This window comes from Macrobrachium rosenbergii, chromosome 12, assembly GCF_040412425.1.
Source record: "Macrobrachium rosenbergii isolate ZJJX-2024 chromosome 12, ASM4041242v1, whole genome shotgun sequence".
Taxonomy (NCBI): Eukaryota; Metazoa; Arthropoda; class Malacostraca; order Decapoda; family Palaemonidae; genus Macrobrachium; species Macrobrachium rosenbergii.
Genome location: NC_089752.1, coordinates 114,755,457 through 114,772,098, shown reverse-complemented (window position 1 = coordinate 114,772,098; position 16,642 = coordinate 114,755,457). Strand labels below are relative to the sequence as shown.

Here is a 16,642-nt window from a genome sequence, read left to right as displayed (position 1 = left end):
TAAATTTTCATGACTAATGTATTTCCATTATTGATTCCAATTCCATTTATTAAGGAATTTCTCTTTATCTTCTCTTACTTCCTAAGGAGCACTATATCTTTTGGAAGCTTGAATTTCAAGTCAATGACCCCTTTGGTGGACTTTTTCCATATGAATTTGGTTCATCTTCTGAATAAAAATAACAATAAAAAGGTATCTTGTTGATATTCTTATATTTATTTTCCTTGTTTTTCACTACAAGGTTACTTTTAGAAATGAGAAGTGACTTTCCCCTTCCTTTTCAAAGCAGTCTCTTCGGAATTTTCGTCTCCCTTATGAACAAGAATATTTTAACGTTCAGTCGAAACTAAACATACTTTTCTAAATATATTTTTTCTTCAAAGTATGCCATATTCCACCCGGATCTTACAAGCTGTTATGATCAATGAAGGTTCTAATTTGGGCTAGCAATGCAGCAGTAATAACGCAACAGTTTTCAAAGGTGAACTTGTTGTTGATCAGTGTATCAAGTTCATGCTCACCTTCCCCCGATGAAATCCTGTAATGAAGATGGACGTACAATGCAGCATCGTCATTATCCAGTTCGCTGTTATCCTGCCTGGACTCATTATTTCAACAATTTTCTGTCTGAACTCTTGGGTAAGATCTCGTTGGTGCTTATCTCCTGAGAGGGCTATCTTTATTCTAATCCTGTACAACAAGATCTACCTGTGGATCACCTCACATCTGTGTTATGTTTTGATTTCATGCCAATATCATATTTTCTTTCATTAGAGTATTCCCTCGACCCACTCTGTGACATGTTGTCTGTTACTCAGTTATTCAAAAGAAGACTCGATTGCTGATGGACGAAATGGATGTCTTTTAACCTCCTGGACTCTTATCGTTCCTGGACAGCAACTTGGCTCTTTGAAAGTTTGTGCCTTTGGCTCCAGGAAATTCTTTCAGATTTCTTGACTTCAGTTTTTCCGTCCGTCCCTGTCATCTATCTCTTCGGGCACAGAAGAGAGAGAGAGAGAGAGAGAGAGAGAGAGAGAGAGAGAGAGAGAGAGAGAGAGAGAGAGAGGTCCATCGAAAAGTTCTAGATTCGTTCCGATAGCTGGAAATTTTTACATTTTCGATAAGAGGACGTTGGAAGTTTCCCCATCTGCGACGCCTCACATCCAGACCAGGTCGTTTTATTACAAAGATTTCAAAAAATGTTTCATAATAAACTGTAATATTTTTTCTTAGGCGATATGGAACAAGAACTCAGGTTAAGCAAGAAGTGAAAATAACCTCATAATCAAAATAAATGATTATTGTTTGTAAAAATATGTAATTGTTTGCTAATGGAAAGAGAAACGCACGAGTAAACTGAATAAGCAAGATACCTCGAGTAATGTCATGGAAAAGGATATTTGAAGAATAGATAAAGAGATGTACAATTACTTCTTGCAATAGTCGTGTCAACTTTTCATGAAGATACATGTACACTGAAAAATAGAAATAGATTTTATATGCTATTCAATAAACCGTTGAAACAGCACAAACGAACCTTTACTTCAGTCAAAGGAAAGGAATTAAAATGGGAGTAATGACAGGGTTGGCCATCAGGGCTTATAGGATTTGCAGTCCCGAGTTCTTAGCTGAAAAGCTGGAATACCCGAGGGAGCGTTTTGGGAGATTAGGATACCCTAAGTACTGGTGGGAACGGGCACACATCGAGGCAAGAAAAAACTATTCTGGGAGAGGGAAGGGATAGAAAAGGAACATTTGAAAGGAAAGAAGATAATTACAGCCCCGGACAACAACACTACTACACCCATCAGCAGGAAGCTAGATAATTTCAGTTTGATAGGCAGTTACAAAAACACCATTATGAATAAAATAGACAACAAAAAGTCGGACGAGTGGGAAGAGGTAAGAGGTGGGGTATACATGGCAGCGTGTCTAGACTGTGAGGAGCTACTTCGGCGAAAATGGTAAATCCATCAAAGAACGAGGAAAACAACATAAACAAAACGTGAGGCGCTACAATCAGTCGGCGGCGGTTGCCAAGCACTGTTGGGAAAACGACCGCAAACTAGACTGGGGGAATATGAATTTTTTGCACAGGAACACTAACAAAACGGCCAGGCTGATGGTAGAAAATGCCTTCATAAAATGTGCAAACAATGTAATGATAGGCAATACTGGAAACGGATTTGAGGATAGCCTATCAAGAAAAATTGTACTCACTATAATTGAAAAGAGAACACGCAAAAACACGAGATCACATGGAGAAAGGCCAAGGTCACGAGGGCGGGTCCACACAGGAGAAGGAGGATAATAAAAAAATTAAAGAAGCCAGCATATGGAAATGGAAAGACAAGGGGTTTAATCCACTCCCCCATGCCCATATAAATACAATTGGACCACGTGTCCGGTCATTCTATGGATACCTGACGACAAGGACTCTTAGTCCTAGAAAACTTGTAACTTTTCCTGAACAAATATCCCCACTAGATACCATCCAGTTTCAATGAGGTCCTGTTAGTAAATGTATTAATGCACAGAACATTTGTGTGGGTGATAAAGTTACTTTATATATATATATATATATATATATATATATATATATATATATATATATATATATATATATATATATATGTAACATAATACGACACTTCCCCTACATTCAAAATGAAGATGGTGAAGAAATTGTTTCAAAAAAAAACTTCCGTGCCACGACGTTGATAAAGTCGAATCAAGTGTTCTGAAACTGAAATTCTCCAACATATACAGAAGTGGACCCACAAAGCCCAGCAGTAAAAACCCTATAGAGTCTGAAACGGATATTGGAAGTTTTGATATGGAAATGAACCCAAGGAATGTGGGTGCATCTGTCTGCTCGCGGGTTTTTGAGATCTTAGGTCGTGTTATTTTTATGGCTTTTGCAGCAAAGAACCCAATAAGCATAAAATGTCTTTTGAGAGAGAGAGAGTGAGAGAGAGACGAACAGGCGGTGAAATGGAGAGCAGAGATTTTGATGACTTCTTGAGTAATAGGACACGGAAAAATGAACATGTTTTGCCTCACAAAAGACAAAAAAGGCTAATTACGAAGAATAGCTGCATGTGGAATTTCTGGAAGCCAATATCATTCTATTTTTTTTTTTTTTTGCAGGTGTCTTGTTAACTCTTATCGCAAAAAGAGCTCGTTCATTACAGCATTTTCCTTTCTCATCCGGTGGAGAAACTTCATTAACGCCTAGCATTTTAATCCCCTGAGTATGAAATGTTTTTTGGCCTTATACTCCACCTGATGCTCTGCCTTTCATTTATTTCACTTTATTTGAAGCTCAAGAAAATGCAAAAATCGCGAGAATATTACACTGTTGACAAAATGCATTAACATAATTTACCACACATATTTTGCAGTCTTTTCGAAAATGTTTTTCACACATGATTTAGATCTTTTTGTATAAAGGAATATATTTATATATGCTTATATATACAGTATATATATATATATATATATATATATATATATATATATATATATATGAAAACATGGTTTTAACACACATCTTTTATAACGAAATACTAAACAAACATATAACCGACAAAAGTCGGATTATATAAAACGACACTTTGAAACCTAATCTGCTACTTATAACTACTTTGCTGAGAGTGACACCATTCTTTGCGTATCTTCTTCGCTGAAATGCCTCTGAGCAAAGGCAAAAATTTCCTGGTACTTAATGTTTTCTAGCTGGCGTGATTGATAGCCTTGACAACAGCTTCAGGTCAAATGTGTATATATATATATATATATATATATATATATATATATATATATATATATATATATACATAAATATATATATATATATATATATATATATATATATATATATATATATATATATATATATATATATATATATATATATATATGAGTAAATATATGTGTATATAACTATATATAAATATATGTATATATATATACATACATAAGTATGTATATATATATACACATAGTATGTATATATATATATATATATATATATATATATATATATATATATATATATATATATATATATATATATATATATATATATATATATATATATATATACATACATACATAAGTATGTACGTAACATTTACTTCAAAATGTGTATATATGTATTTTGTTTGGTTAAAAACATGTCTGTCATTATTACTCAGCTTCAAGTGATATGTATATAATTTCTTATCAAGTCAATCTTTGTGAAATTCAGATACAAACGCATTTATCAAAAGCAGACGCACCGAAATCAAGGATAAAATGTCTGTATTGAACCCCCTGATTGATTGCTGAAACTTCCAAGTTGGTCTTTTGTCTCGTCTTATTGGGAGAGACGTGTTAGACCACTCTATCATCAGAGTTGAAGCTGCCAGGCAACGCAGTTCGTATTTCATGTTGTCCCTCGATTTGTACCAGTGGTTCTCAACCTGGGGGTCGTCAGCAATTTCGGAGGGGGCCGCGAGCCCTAGGGAAAAATTATAAATTCTCTTATGATATTCGTTAGTCTTTTAACAAGAGTTGTTAAGAAGCAGTGTCAAGTCTCTCACTATTCATTCCCAAAAGAATAAAATCACCCTTTCTCTTTATTTTTCATTTTCCTTTAATTCTTGGAGGGAATTGTGCTCATAGATGCAAGGGGGGCGTGGAGGGAAGGACCAACTCTTAGAGGGGGCGTGGTAATAAAAAGCTTAAGAACCACTGATTTATACGATCCCTTTTCCCTCTCCCGAATTGATGGAGACGTCAGCCCGAAACAGCTCAATGATTCACGCTCTCAGCAAATTTTTCTTCCTTTCTATTTACTGAACACTTGCGAAGTTGTCCACGTGCCGTGGGAGAATGGTTTGTAAATAGAGTTGCTGGACAGAAATTCGCGATTGAATGATTTTGCACGGAGGTCCTGGGATGCCGGACGGTGCGCTGATTTACCACCGAATTTCTGCTGCAGGAAATGGAGTAAGATGATGCGTTGGGTTGGGTGCCCTGGGGATTGTGTGCGTGTAGGATTCATGGCTTAAAGATTTTATATACCGTATATACATACAAACATACACACACATGTATATCTATATATATATTTGTTTGTGTGTGTATACATATATACAGTATATACGTGTATGTACATTCATATATACATATATGTGTATATATATATATATATATATATATATATATATATATATATATATATATATATATATATATATATATATATATATAAAACTAGACACACAAGTACACATATATTTTTATATATACTTATAAATATATGTATATATAAATATATATGTGTGTATACGTATTTGTACATATGTATATTTATAAATATATGATTATATATAAATCTAAATTATATATATATACTCATATATGTATGTATGTATGTATACGTATGTGTGTGAACAAGCGCTTATTAAAATATCAACAACAAGTGCGTTACGTTCAACGTCTGGTAACTTGGATCAAAAATACCAATGAAACATTGCATCATCTAAAAGCTGAAGCGGCACCATGTCGTGCCGATAATATTATGCCTTAATACATTCGACCTGCGAAAGTTTATTAAGGTCGATGCTGCAGAACGAATTCTGGTAATGTCCTTATAATGTCCTAATATATAACGAGGAAATTTAATTAAGTTTAGGGAAGACTGACAACAGCTTTTATTAAAAAAAAAAGTGTTTTCTCTCTCCCCTTTATTAAATATTTTTCATAGATTATGAGAATTTTTATATTATGGTTTTTTACAGCTGCTGGGAGATTTTAAAAGCATAATTTTTGAAACTATTTTAATTCGGGTATCTAGATTTTTTTTTAATGACGGCATATCTCTTTTCCTTTTCGTGTTGTAAATTGAGCTTGTTTCTTTTCGCTTAACGGATGTATGTATGTATGCGTATATATATATAGATATATAGATACACACACACACACACACACACACACACACACATATATATATATATATATATATATTATATATATATGTATGCATATGTATGTACATATATTTATGTATATGTATATATATAAATTATATACTTATTTACATACATACATATGTATATATATATATATATATCTATATATATATATATATATATATATATATAGATAGATAGATAGATAGATAGGTAGTACATTGATAAATAGGCGGATATGGATATAGAAATAGAATCTAACCGGAATGAGTAACGATAACCCAGTAAAAGATTGAACAACAGTTATTAGTCCACACACAGACTGAACGTTCAAGGCAGAATGAAACATCGGTTTTGCGATGCTATGCAAATCCTTTGCTGCTTCTTTGAAGAGTGCATTTGTTGTCCATCCTCTTTCTCATCGCTTACACAAATGAAAATATTCCGTTGCTACTGATTTCCCGTCGAGCATTTATTTATTAAGGATTATTGGCTACTCTGGGATGTTTCTGTTCTGCACCAAAATAATGATATACAGAACCTTCATAATGATGTTGATTTTCAATCTTTATTTTTTACTGAGTTGAATATTGAATTTAGGCCAAAGGCCTGGGACTTATGAAGTTATACAGCACTGAAAGGGAAATTGACAGTAAAAGGTTTGAAAGGTGTAACAGGAGGCAAACCTCGCAGTTGCACTATGAATCAATTGTTAGGAGAGGGTGGACAGTAACATGGAAGAGAGAGAAGGTGAAAGGAGGTACAGTAAATGGAACGAAAGGGGTTGCAGCTAGGGGCCGAAGGTACGCTGCAAAGGACCTTAAGTAATGCCTGCATCTCGTGTACTGACGGCACTAACCCCCTACGGGGTTTATTTTTTTTACTGTATTTGTGGTAATGCTAAATGCAAGTTGAAAGAAAACCAGAGGGGTTAAACAGCAGGAAGTCACCGTTTCAATGAGTATGTCTCTCTCAATGAAAACCTCCATTCACTCTGGTGACAGTCGTCTCTGCCTGGAGAGGAAATGCTTTGTGACGGGTTCTTTCATCTCCTTCTGTCTAAAACCTTGTTAATCGAAAGGCTTTGTGGGAAATGACCAAAGTTCGTGGTAGCGAGATTAGTGGAGGCAGGTCAGAATGAATCATTTCCCCGATGGGGAAAAATTGACTTCAGTGAAATTTCTCATTTCTTGTCCTTTTGGACATCAGTTTGAAATACACACGTGCACACACACACACACACACACACACACACACACACATATATATATATATATATATATATATATATATATATATATATATATATATATATATTATTGCTTATATATAAATTATGTACATATATATATGTATGTGTGTACATATATATGCATACATAACTATAGATGTATAACTGAATCACGAAAATATGGAACGTGATGAGTATACAAATAAATACAAAATCCACGAAGGAAAGAGAAACAATGGAGTGCTGCAAGGCCTTTCGACATATAGTCCTTTACTTAGCAGTCTGCTAAGTAAAGGGCTACAAGTCGAAAGGCCTTGCAGCACTCCATTGTTTCTCTTTCCTTCGTGGATTTTGTCTTTATTTATATATATAGATGTGTGGATATATACATATATATACATACAGTATATATATATGTATACAAATGTATATGTATATATATATGTGTGTGTGTGTGTATGTACAAGATCCAGTAACACACAGCCATAATTCCCTCATCAAGATGAGTGACTCTTCCTATCTGGGTGCCTGTCTTGTTATGCTTTATTTTTTATTTTTTTAAAATTTACATTTCTAAAACTTTCAATTCTCCATTTACGTCCATTAACGTCTTGCCGCGAACCGCATTATGCTTCGCATTTCCATTATGATATCTCCATGGGTTTCTGTGTTTCCTCCCGTTGGAAAAAGAAAATCAGCCGCTTAAATTGTAACTCTTTACGAAAACAAATCGCGAATAACCTTTGGAGGACGATCAGGTAGGTAGGAGATGTAACCATGTAAAGAAACTTTCTGAAGGCAGTCTGGAGAACCAGTTCGTTTTCAGGGTTGTGTATCTGTATATATATTGCTTGCAGGAGGGGAAACTTGGTCCTTAAGAAAACGGAATGATTATGTAAATAAATGAATCAGTCACAAATAAATGAGAAAATAAATACATAGATAAATAAAAACAAACGGCTAATTCACACGTTTATATATCTTTATTTCTTGCAGAAGTGAAAAATTGGTCACCAAGAAATTAAAATAAGTAAATAGTGAATATATATATATATATATATATATATATATATATATATATATATATATATATATATATATATATATATATATATATAAAATAAGTGAATAAACAAATAAAGACAAACGGCCAATTGCAGACCTTGGATTTTACAGTAACATTTTTCATTAATGAAATACTGCTTTCATCAGGCGATATTTTGATTCATATGCGAAACCAACGGCTTGCGAAAGATATGTAAATGGCATTGATAAGTAAAAATCAATTGTTATGTATAGGAGTAAGACTGTATTGATCAAAATACTTCTTATTTACATCACGGTATGGCGATGTGCCATGGATGAATGGCATTACTTTATTTACGAATAGTTAAGAAGCCAAGTGCTAATTCTCCCAATCAAGCTATACTCCTGGGGCTTGAATTTGATTAAAACCATTCAGCCTCCTGTAAAAATCACTGCAATCACCTACAGGAAAACACACGAATTCGGCGACAAAAGTGATCCAGGAGTTAGAGGCTGGTGTATTTTATATTTTAACTCGTTACTTTTGTATCTACAACGCCTTTGAAATATCTCGAAGAAAGAGAATGTAATGCTCATCTCGTCATTTCCTCTTTCTTTTCCAAAGGATGCCCGAAGCATCCTTTGAGGATCCTGGAGTCTTCAATAAAGTTTTTCACGGTGTGATCTTAACGAGGACTTTCAAAGAAGAAGGCAAAAAAAAAAAGGAGGAAAAAAGGATGGGATGTCCACAAAGGTGTGAAATTTCTTAGCGTCGAGGAGGAGAATGATGCGAAGGGTCTCGGTAATTCAAGGGGCCTTATGAAATCTTTGTGACGACCCATCCACGCCCGATTAAGCCGATTTTATCTGGGTCAGTTGTGAGGGGTGAAACATTGCTCTCGCAGGGATGGTAAAGGTAAAAAGTACGTGAGCTGTTAGTGAGAGACCTCCATACGACGTTTGGCATTCACTTCTGAAGAGAATAAGTTGTTAATTGTACTCGTCTTGCAGTGCTTAGGTAATCAGGGTTATAATGGTTTATTACTCAGTATTAGAAGCTCTGTGAATTTTATCACCTTGATCAATTCCATCTCCTTCGGTCATATAAGAAATATATATTTTCTTTCTTCTCCATATTTTTCCGTCATGATATCACTCGTTTGGGGGAAAAAAATACGACTTGAAACTCACAGGCTTTGGCGTAGTAGATTTTAACTCTCACATGTTTTTCCTTCAAAATCTTAGGTACGGCGACTGAAATATATCTTTATAGTGCTTTTTTCTATTCTGCAGTTTTACATATTTATTCAGTCTAACTTCCTTTTTGCAGAGGGTTGCCTGAACTACGTCTGTAGTTTTCCCAATATATATATATATATATATATATATATATATATATATATATATATATATATATATATATATATTTATATATATATATATATATATATATATATATATATATATATATATATATATATATATATATATATATATTATCAGAAAGCTACAAACGTCCTTTAATATCAATTCACTCTACCTCGGAAGTAATATATTTTCATATATGTTACCGAAGGGAATTTTAGTTGATAATAAGTCCACCGTCCCGTGAGGTCGAACCAGCGACGGACGAGGAATCAGGACTACAGTGACACACTAACCAGTCGGCCGACTGGTTAGTGTGTCACTGTAGTCCTGATTCCTCGTCCGTCGCTGGTTCGATCCACCGTCCCTGGTTAGTGTGTCACTGTAGTCCTGATTCCTCGTCCGTCGCTGGTTCGACCCCACGGGACGGTGGACTTATTATCAACTAAAAATTCCTTCGGTAAATATATATGAAAATATATTACTTCTGAGGTAGAGTGAATTGATATTAAAGGACGTTTGTAGCTTTCTGATAGTATATGAATCACGGTGATGTGATAAATAGTCATATATATATATATATATATATATATATATATATATATATATATATATATATATATATATATATATATATATATATATATATATATACATGTGTGTGTGTATAGATAGATAGATATGTTTACAATTCAGCTCAAAAACTCCAGGCAACCTTTTTTTATTCTGAAACCAAGTACTATGGTCAAAAATGAAAGTTTTTAAAATGAAACTCAGCACAGTCGTATAACCATTTTTCCTATTTTTTTCTTTTTCACCGTAGGTCACAGTTGGTAGCAAACGGCTCTCATAGCCATTTTTATTTTTTATTTTGTTTTTTTGTACTGCCTCCCCTCGTCCTTCAGTCTTTTTTCTGCTCGCCTTCAGATCCTCCTAGGTTTCTTTATTAATGATAAATCTATTCTCTCTCTCTCTCTCTCTCTCTCTTTTGCACATGCACAAGCATGAACGCGCATACGGGGATATATATAGCTATGCAACTTCGAATACCCCCAGCGGCACTTTGGGGAAAATACTGTTAGAAATGATTCAGACTAAAAGTATATTGTTATAAATGAAGCATAATTACTGATGCTTTAATATAAAACGCACTTGAGGTAGTGTCCCCCAAAACCTCTGTAGCAAAAACAAAGAAAGTTTGAATATGTATATATATATACAGTATATATATATATATATATATATATATATATATATATATATATATATATATATATATATATATATATAAACCTTTCTTTGTTTTTGCTACAGAAAACTTTTTTTCTCAAGTGTGTATGTATGTTAAGGTATCTGTCATTACACTTCGTTTATGACAATATACTTTTAGTCTGTATTGCACAAATACGTGTATATATATGTGTATATATATATAAGAATATATAAAGAAGAAGAAGAAGAAAGGTTACCAAGCAGTGCATCTCCAAGACAAAGGAACATCCACAGAGTAAATGGGACCATTGTTACCTGACAGGTAGGACACTGTCCCCCGGAAAAGAGGAGGCACACTCTCTCCATAATTCACGCATGTTCAGCCGAGCACCAGGCGAGGTCACTGAGTTACTCCAGCAATCTTGTTAAGTACGAGAACTTAACCCAAGACAATACTTTTAAAAAAAGGGAGGCAGAGTGGGTACTTTACTGTAAGAAAAAGATCTAAAGGGAAGGCAGATGTCTGAGGTACGAGTGGCGAAGTGTATTTGTTTGATTTTATGTAATTTCGGTTTTCAAGTCAAGCGCTGGGCACTTCCGGCCTTTCAGCCTTTAAGACAGCGTAAATAGTGAGCGGGAGTTTTTGGACAGCACGCTAAGACGATCCAGAAAATAAAGAAGTACAAGGATCTAGAGGTGGAACAGGTAGAAAACCCGTTGTTACACTAAAAAATACTAGAGAAGTTGGACGGCAAGACTGAAGAAATGGAGCGGAAATGGATGTTAAGTAAACGGCTAAACGGTGGGTGCAGCTAAGGGCCGAAGGGACGCTGCATACGCCCTCTAGTCATGCCTACAGTGCACCACGTGAGGTGCACCGACGGCACTCGCCCCCTTGAGGGGGTAGGGGGAAGTGTGGTGGTGTTTGTGAATCATGAACAAAAAGCGGGGAAATCTTATGCAGTATAGATAAAGGAAAGAATAAGAGACCAGCCACAGAGGAGGGGGAAGAAGTGTATAGTACTCCATTATCGGCAACACATAGAAATGAATAAGAGCTCTATAGTTATGGGGGAGAACTTTCCCTTAGGGAACGCTTATAGCTGATGAGAAGCAACTGACATTCCTCAGAAGCCTTATAAAGATGGCCAAACTTCAGCGCGATCGAAAGAAGGGCTCCCCTTGGGCGAGATCGAACAGTAAATCTTGATCCATGGTGCCTGAATTGTTAAGAGTCAAGTGGTATATGAATATTCAAGTGAGAGAGGATGTCGAAGCAATGCGATGGTAGTTTGACGGATTAAAACAGCCGGCATTCTCTGTGAACGGCTAAACAAAAGAATCTTCCTGAGTCTTTAGTGGCGGGAATTGAAATTGATCAAACAGCGGGTAGACTCAGAAATACTTAGAAGCTGTTGCTGGTAGAGGACTTTCTGAAGGTGTAATAAATTTGTAATAATCAAATATGAATATCAAGATTAATTTAAGGTGTCGTATAGACTCAGAAATACTTAGAAGCTGTTGCTGGTAGAGGACTTTCTGAAGGTGTAATAAATTTGTAATAATCAAATATAAGTATGAAGATTAATTTAAGGTGTCGTATAGACTCAGAAATACTTAGAAGCTGTTGCTGGTAGAGGACTTTCTGAAGGTGTAATAAATTTGTAATAATCAAATAGAAGTATCAAGATTAATTTAAGGTGTCGTATAGACTCAGAAATACTTAGAAGCTGTTGCTGGTAGAGGACTTTCTGAAGGTGTAATAAATTTGTAATAATCAAATATAAGTATCAAGATTAATTTAAGGTGTCGTATAGACTCAGAAATACTTAGAAGCTGTTGCTGGTAGAGGACTTTCTGAAGGTGTAATAAATTTGTAATAATCAAATATAAGTATCAAGATTAATTTAAGGTGTCGTATAGACTCAGAAATACTTAGAAGCTGTTGCTGGTAGAGGACTTTCTGAAGGTGTAATAAATTTGTAATAATCAAATATAAGTATTAAGATTAATTTAAGGTGTCGTATAGACTCAGAAATACTTAGAAGCTGTTGCTGGTAGAGGACTTTCTGAATGTGTAATAAATTTGTAATAATCAAATATAAGTATCAAGATTAATTTAAGGTGTCGTATAGACTCAGAAATACTTAGAAGCTGTTGCTGGTAGAGGACTTTCTGAAGGTGTAATAAATTTGTAATAATCAAATATAAGTATCAAGATTAATTTAAGGTGTCGTATAGACTCAGAAATACTTAGAAGCTGTTACTGGTAGAGGACTTTCTGAATGTGTAATAAATTTGTAATAATCAAATATAAGTATCAAGATTAATTTAAGGTGTCGTATAGACTCAGAAATACTTAGAAGCTGTTGCTGGTAGAGGACTTTCTGAAGGTGTAATAAATTTGTAATAATCAAATATAAGTATCAAGATTAATTTAAGGTGTCGTATAGACTCAGAAATACTTAGAAGCTGTTGCTGGTAGAGGACTTTCTGAAGGTGTAATAAATTTGTAATAATCAAATATAAGTATTAAGATTAATTTAAGGTGTCGTATAGACTCAGAAATACTTAGAAGCTGTTGCTGGTAGAGGACTTTCTGAATGTGTAATAAATTTGTAATAATCAAATATAAGTATCAAGATTAATTTAAGGTGTCGTATAGACTCAGAAATACTTAGAAGCTGTTGCTGGTAGAGGACTTTCTGAAGGTGTAATAAATTTGTAATAATCAAATATAAGTATCAAGATTAATTTAAGGTGTCGTATAGACTCAGAAATACTTAGAAGCTGTTGCTGGTAGAGGACTTTCTGAAGGTGTAATAAATTTCTAATAATCAAATATAAGTATTAAGATTAATTTAAGGTGTCGTATAGACTCAGAAATACTTAGAAGCTGTTGCTGGTAGAGGACTTTCTGAAGGTGTAATAAATTTCTAATAATCAAATAGAAGTATCAAGATTAATTTCAGGTGTCGTATAGACTCAGAAATACTTAGAAGCTGTTGCTGGTAGAGGACTTTCTGAAGGTGTAATAAATTTCTAATAATCAAATAGAAGTATCAAGATTAATTTAAGGTGTCGCATGTCAAAATGAGGTCGAAAGGGCGTGTCTTATCCGGGCGTGAAAACGAACTCTCAAGGGAAAAGAACGTTTCACCCAAAATCGAGAAGACCCGACTGACCTAATTTTAAAAGAGAAATAATAATGTTCGAGCCAAAGGGACGAAGAGGAGTCCAGTCCATAGATGAAAGCAGGAGAAGCAGGTCAAAGAACTAATCGGAACGCCTTTAAAATTTCCGCGGAGCACGTGGAGCGAAATGATGGCTCTAGAGTCGGTTGACTTGTGACGAGGGTTCAGATCTTTGCTCGAAAGCAACCGGGAGAAATTTCTGAAAGGGCCTTCTTAAGAAATGAGTTAAGAAGATTTCAAGCGAATGTCTCCTTTACCGGGTACGGTAAAGGGATCTTCGTTAATTAGAGATTCGGCGAAAGGAGTTTACGCTCTGATTAGGGAGGCAGGTTTAATATGGATGTTGTCTCATCACTTACAAAGTTGTGGTTTATTGCTCTTAACGCTCCTTTTCAATAATAGCCTTCTTTAGGGGCTTCTAAGAAATGTAATATACTGAAAGTCATCGTATTTTAGTCTCTTTCAACTTTGTTGCTCAATGTCCTGATTAGAACAAAAACTCTCCATCTCTGTACTAAGAACTTTAGTTAATTCCTCGTATCTGAGGGAACAAGTTTTAACAATTACATCTTTTAATTTTTCCAAGTCACTTGTGTGTAAGTTGACATACATTACTAAGAGGTGCCAGTATCTTTTCAACATTTCCCTATGAGGTTATGTTCCTGTTATAAAGTTTTAAACTCACTGGAAGGTGTATTCACGTAATTCAAGTAAGGGTAATTGTCGTGATTTGCTTGTCTAACACAAATAACTGACACTTTTCTGCGCTTGACAATCCATGCAGTAAGCTACTAAGATTGGTATATCTTTCCTTTTGCCTGTTCAGTATGAACGTCAAGATCTTTATATCAGTGCTAAAACGTGCGAAACAGTATCTAAGGGAAAGATATTGAGGAGACATTGTGAAAGATAAACAGAGGATCTAGAACATTGGTCATGGAGGGTTCTTATAGTACCCAGATACGGGAAGATAACATTGAAGCCTATTTAATATTCCAATCTCTTTTTGTTCATTGTCTTAGGGGCCTCATCGTCAGATGCAGGAAAGTGTGAGTTATCTGTGTTAGACAAGCAAATCACTTTTTGAAGATTAGCCTCGCGTGAATTTCATTACGTGATGTTTTCACATCACAGTGTGTTCACCATTCTACCAGTCTCAATTTTCGTTATGCCATTTGATGCCTCATGAAGATCTTTCTGAGATCCTTGTATTGTTTTGATATTTTGATAGAAGATTACATAAATAAATACTGGGACTGAATCTCTCAACGAGCATTTATTTTGCGGTGACCTTACATATTCCTTTACTGTAGAAATTTATACATGCTATTTCTTTATCTGCAGGGGGAGGCAGGATTCACGGATTATTCCAAGAGTTGTCCAGTGAAGACTCCGACAGTTTCCCACAAGGTAAGACAACTTACTTGCAGTGCATCGGTATCCTATAGGTATATAGGTCATACTTATGGCCCCCCTTCATATTGTTTGTTTATTGTAGAATGTCATGTTGACATTACTCGCCTGTGTTAAAGAAGCTTAGTTTAACCATTTCGTGGCCATATTTCTTTCCTTGCACAGCCGTTGAAGAGGTAAACTCTATTTTTTCCAACGTCTCATTAGATATGTCTCACGTGAACGAGAAGCTTTAGTTAGTGGATTTACCCACTTACCTGGTGTCACTTGGCAATCTCGATTTTGTGGAAATGTGTATTACATGCACACGCTGATACGAATTAGAATTATTTATTAATTTTAATGGACGGTTTCTTTCCCGGTGAGAAATAACTTTGATAATGATGCCAATGTGGTCTCATTCGAAAAATGAAAATTATAATCCCAGGCTATATCTCAAATCATGCATGTTCCCTCTCCTATTTTTCCAAATAAATCGTTAACATTACCTGTTTCTCTGCTTACGAACCATGAAATGTAGGGTTTTTACATCTCTCTCTCTCTCTCTCTCTCTCTCTCTCTCTCTCTCTCTCTCTCTCTCTCTCTCTCTCTCTCGCGCGCGCCGATGTTACCGTAGTGGATAGCCGATTATCGAAAGTAGGCCATTCGTAAAATTTGAAGTTTCATTCATTTATTTTTTTTCTAGGTGTTATGGCATCATTTCCAAAGGTGACATTTTGACCTCACAACTACTTCCTTCGTGAAGTAAATCATCTTTTCTATTCAGTGATGATTCTATAATGGATAAGCTTTCTGTTTTGATGCTTCGTCGTTTGAGATTTATTTTTCAGTCAATGGCCATTCGATTTCGACTTAATCATCAGGAATTGCCTAATATGAATCCCGTCCCCTAATTACTAATTACTTACAGTCTTGATTGACCACATCAGCGGAATGGGATTAGGTCTTTATTTTCACGGATGAGTTTATTTGTATGTTAGCGTCTGCAAGACTTGGCAAAAAAGTTTATGGCCTTATGTGGGCAAACAGAATGTCAAGAGTTTCCAGTTGCTTTCTAATCTGAAACAGACTAGTGTCAGTCTTTCCAGGGCATTTAATTAATTAAGCATGATATGAGAATAAAGCTGGTTAATGATCTCGGAGATCGTGCACTGTAGCTAGTGCATATGACGTAGCAAAATATATATATATATATATATATATATATATATATATATATATATATATATATATATATATAT

General features: G+C 34.8%; 1 protein-coding gene across 1 annotated transcript in view; it reads left to right on the top strand.

The window, feature by feature from the left end:
• The window catches only part of LOC136843914 (gametocyte-specific factor 1 homolog), a 451,321-nt gene that overhangs the window by 63,576 nt on the left and 371,103 nt on the right, over positions 1 to 16,642 (top strand). Inside the window, exon 2 of the mRNA XM_067112826.1 lies at positions 15,333 to 15,398. The gene's annotated coding sequence lies outside the window, so the exon portion shown is untranslated. The remainder of the gene's footprint in view (positions 1 to 15,332; positions 15,399 to 16,642) is intronic.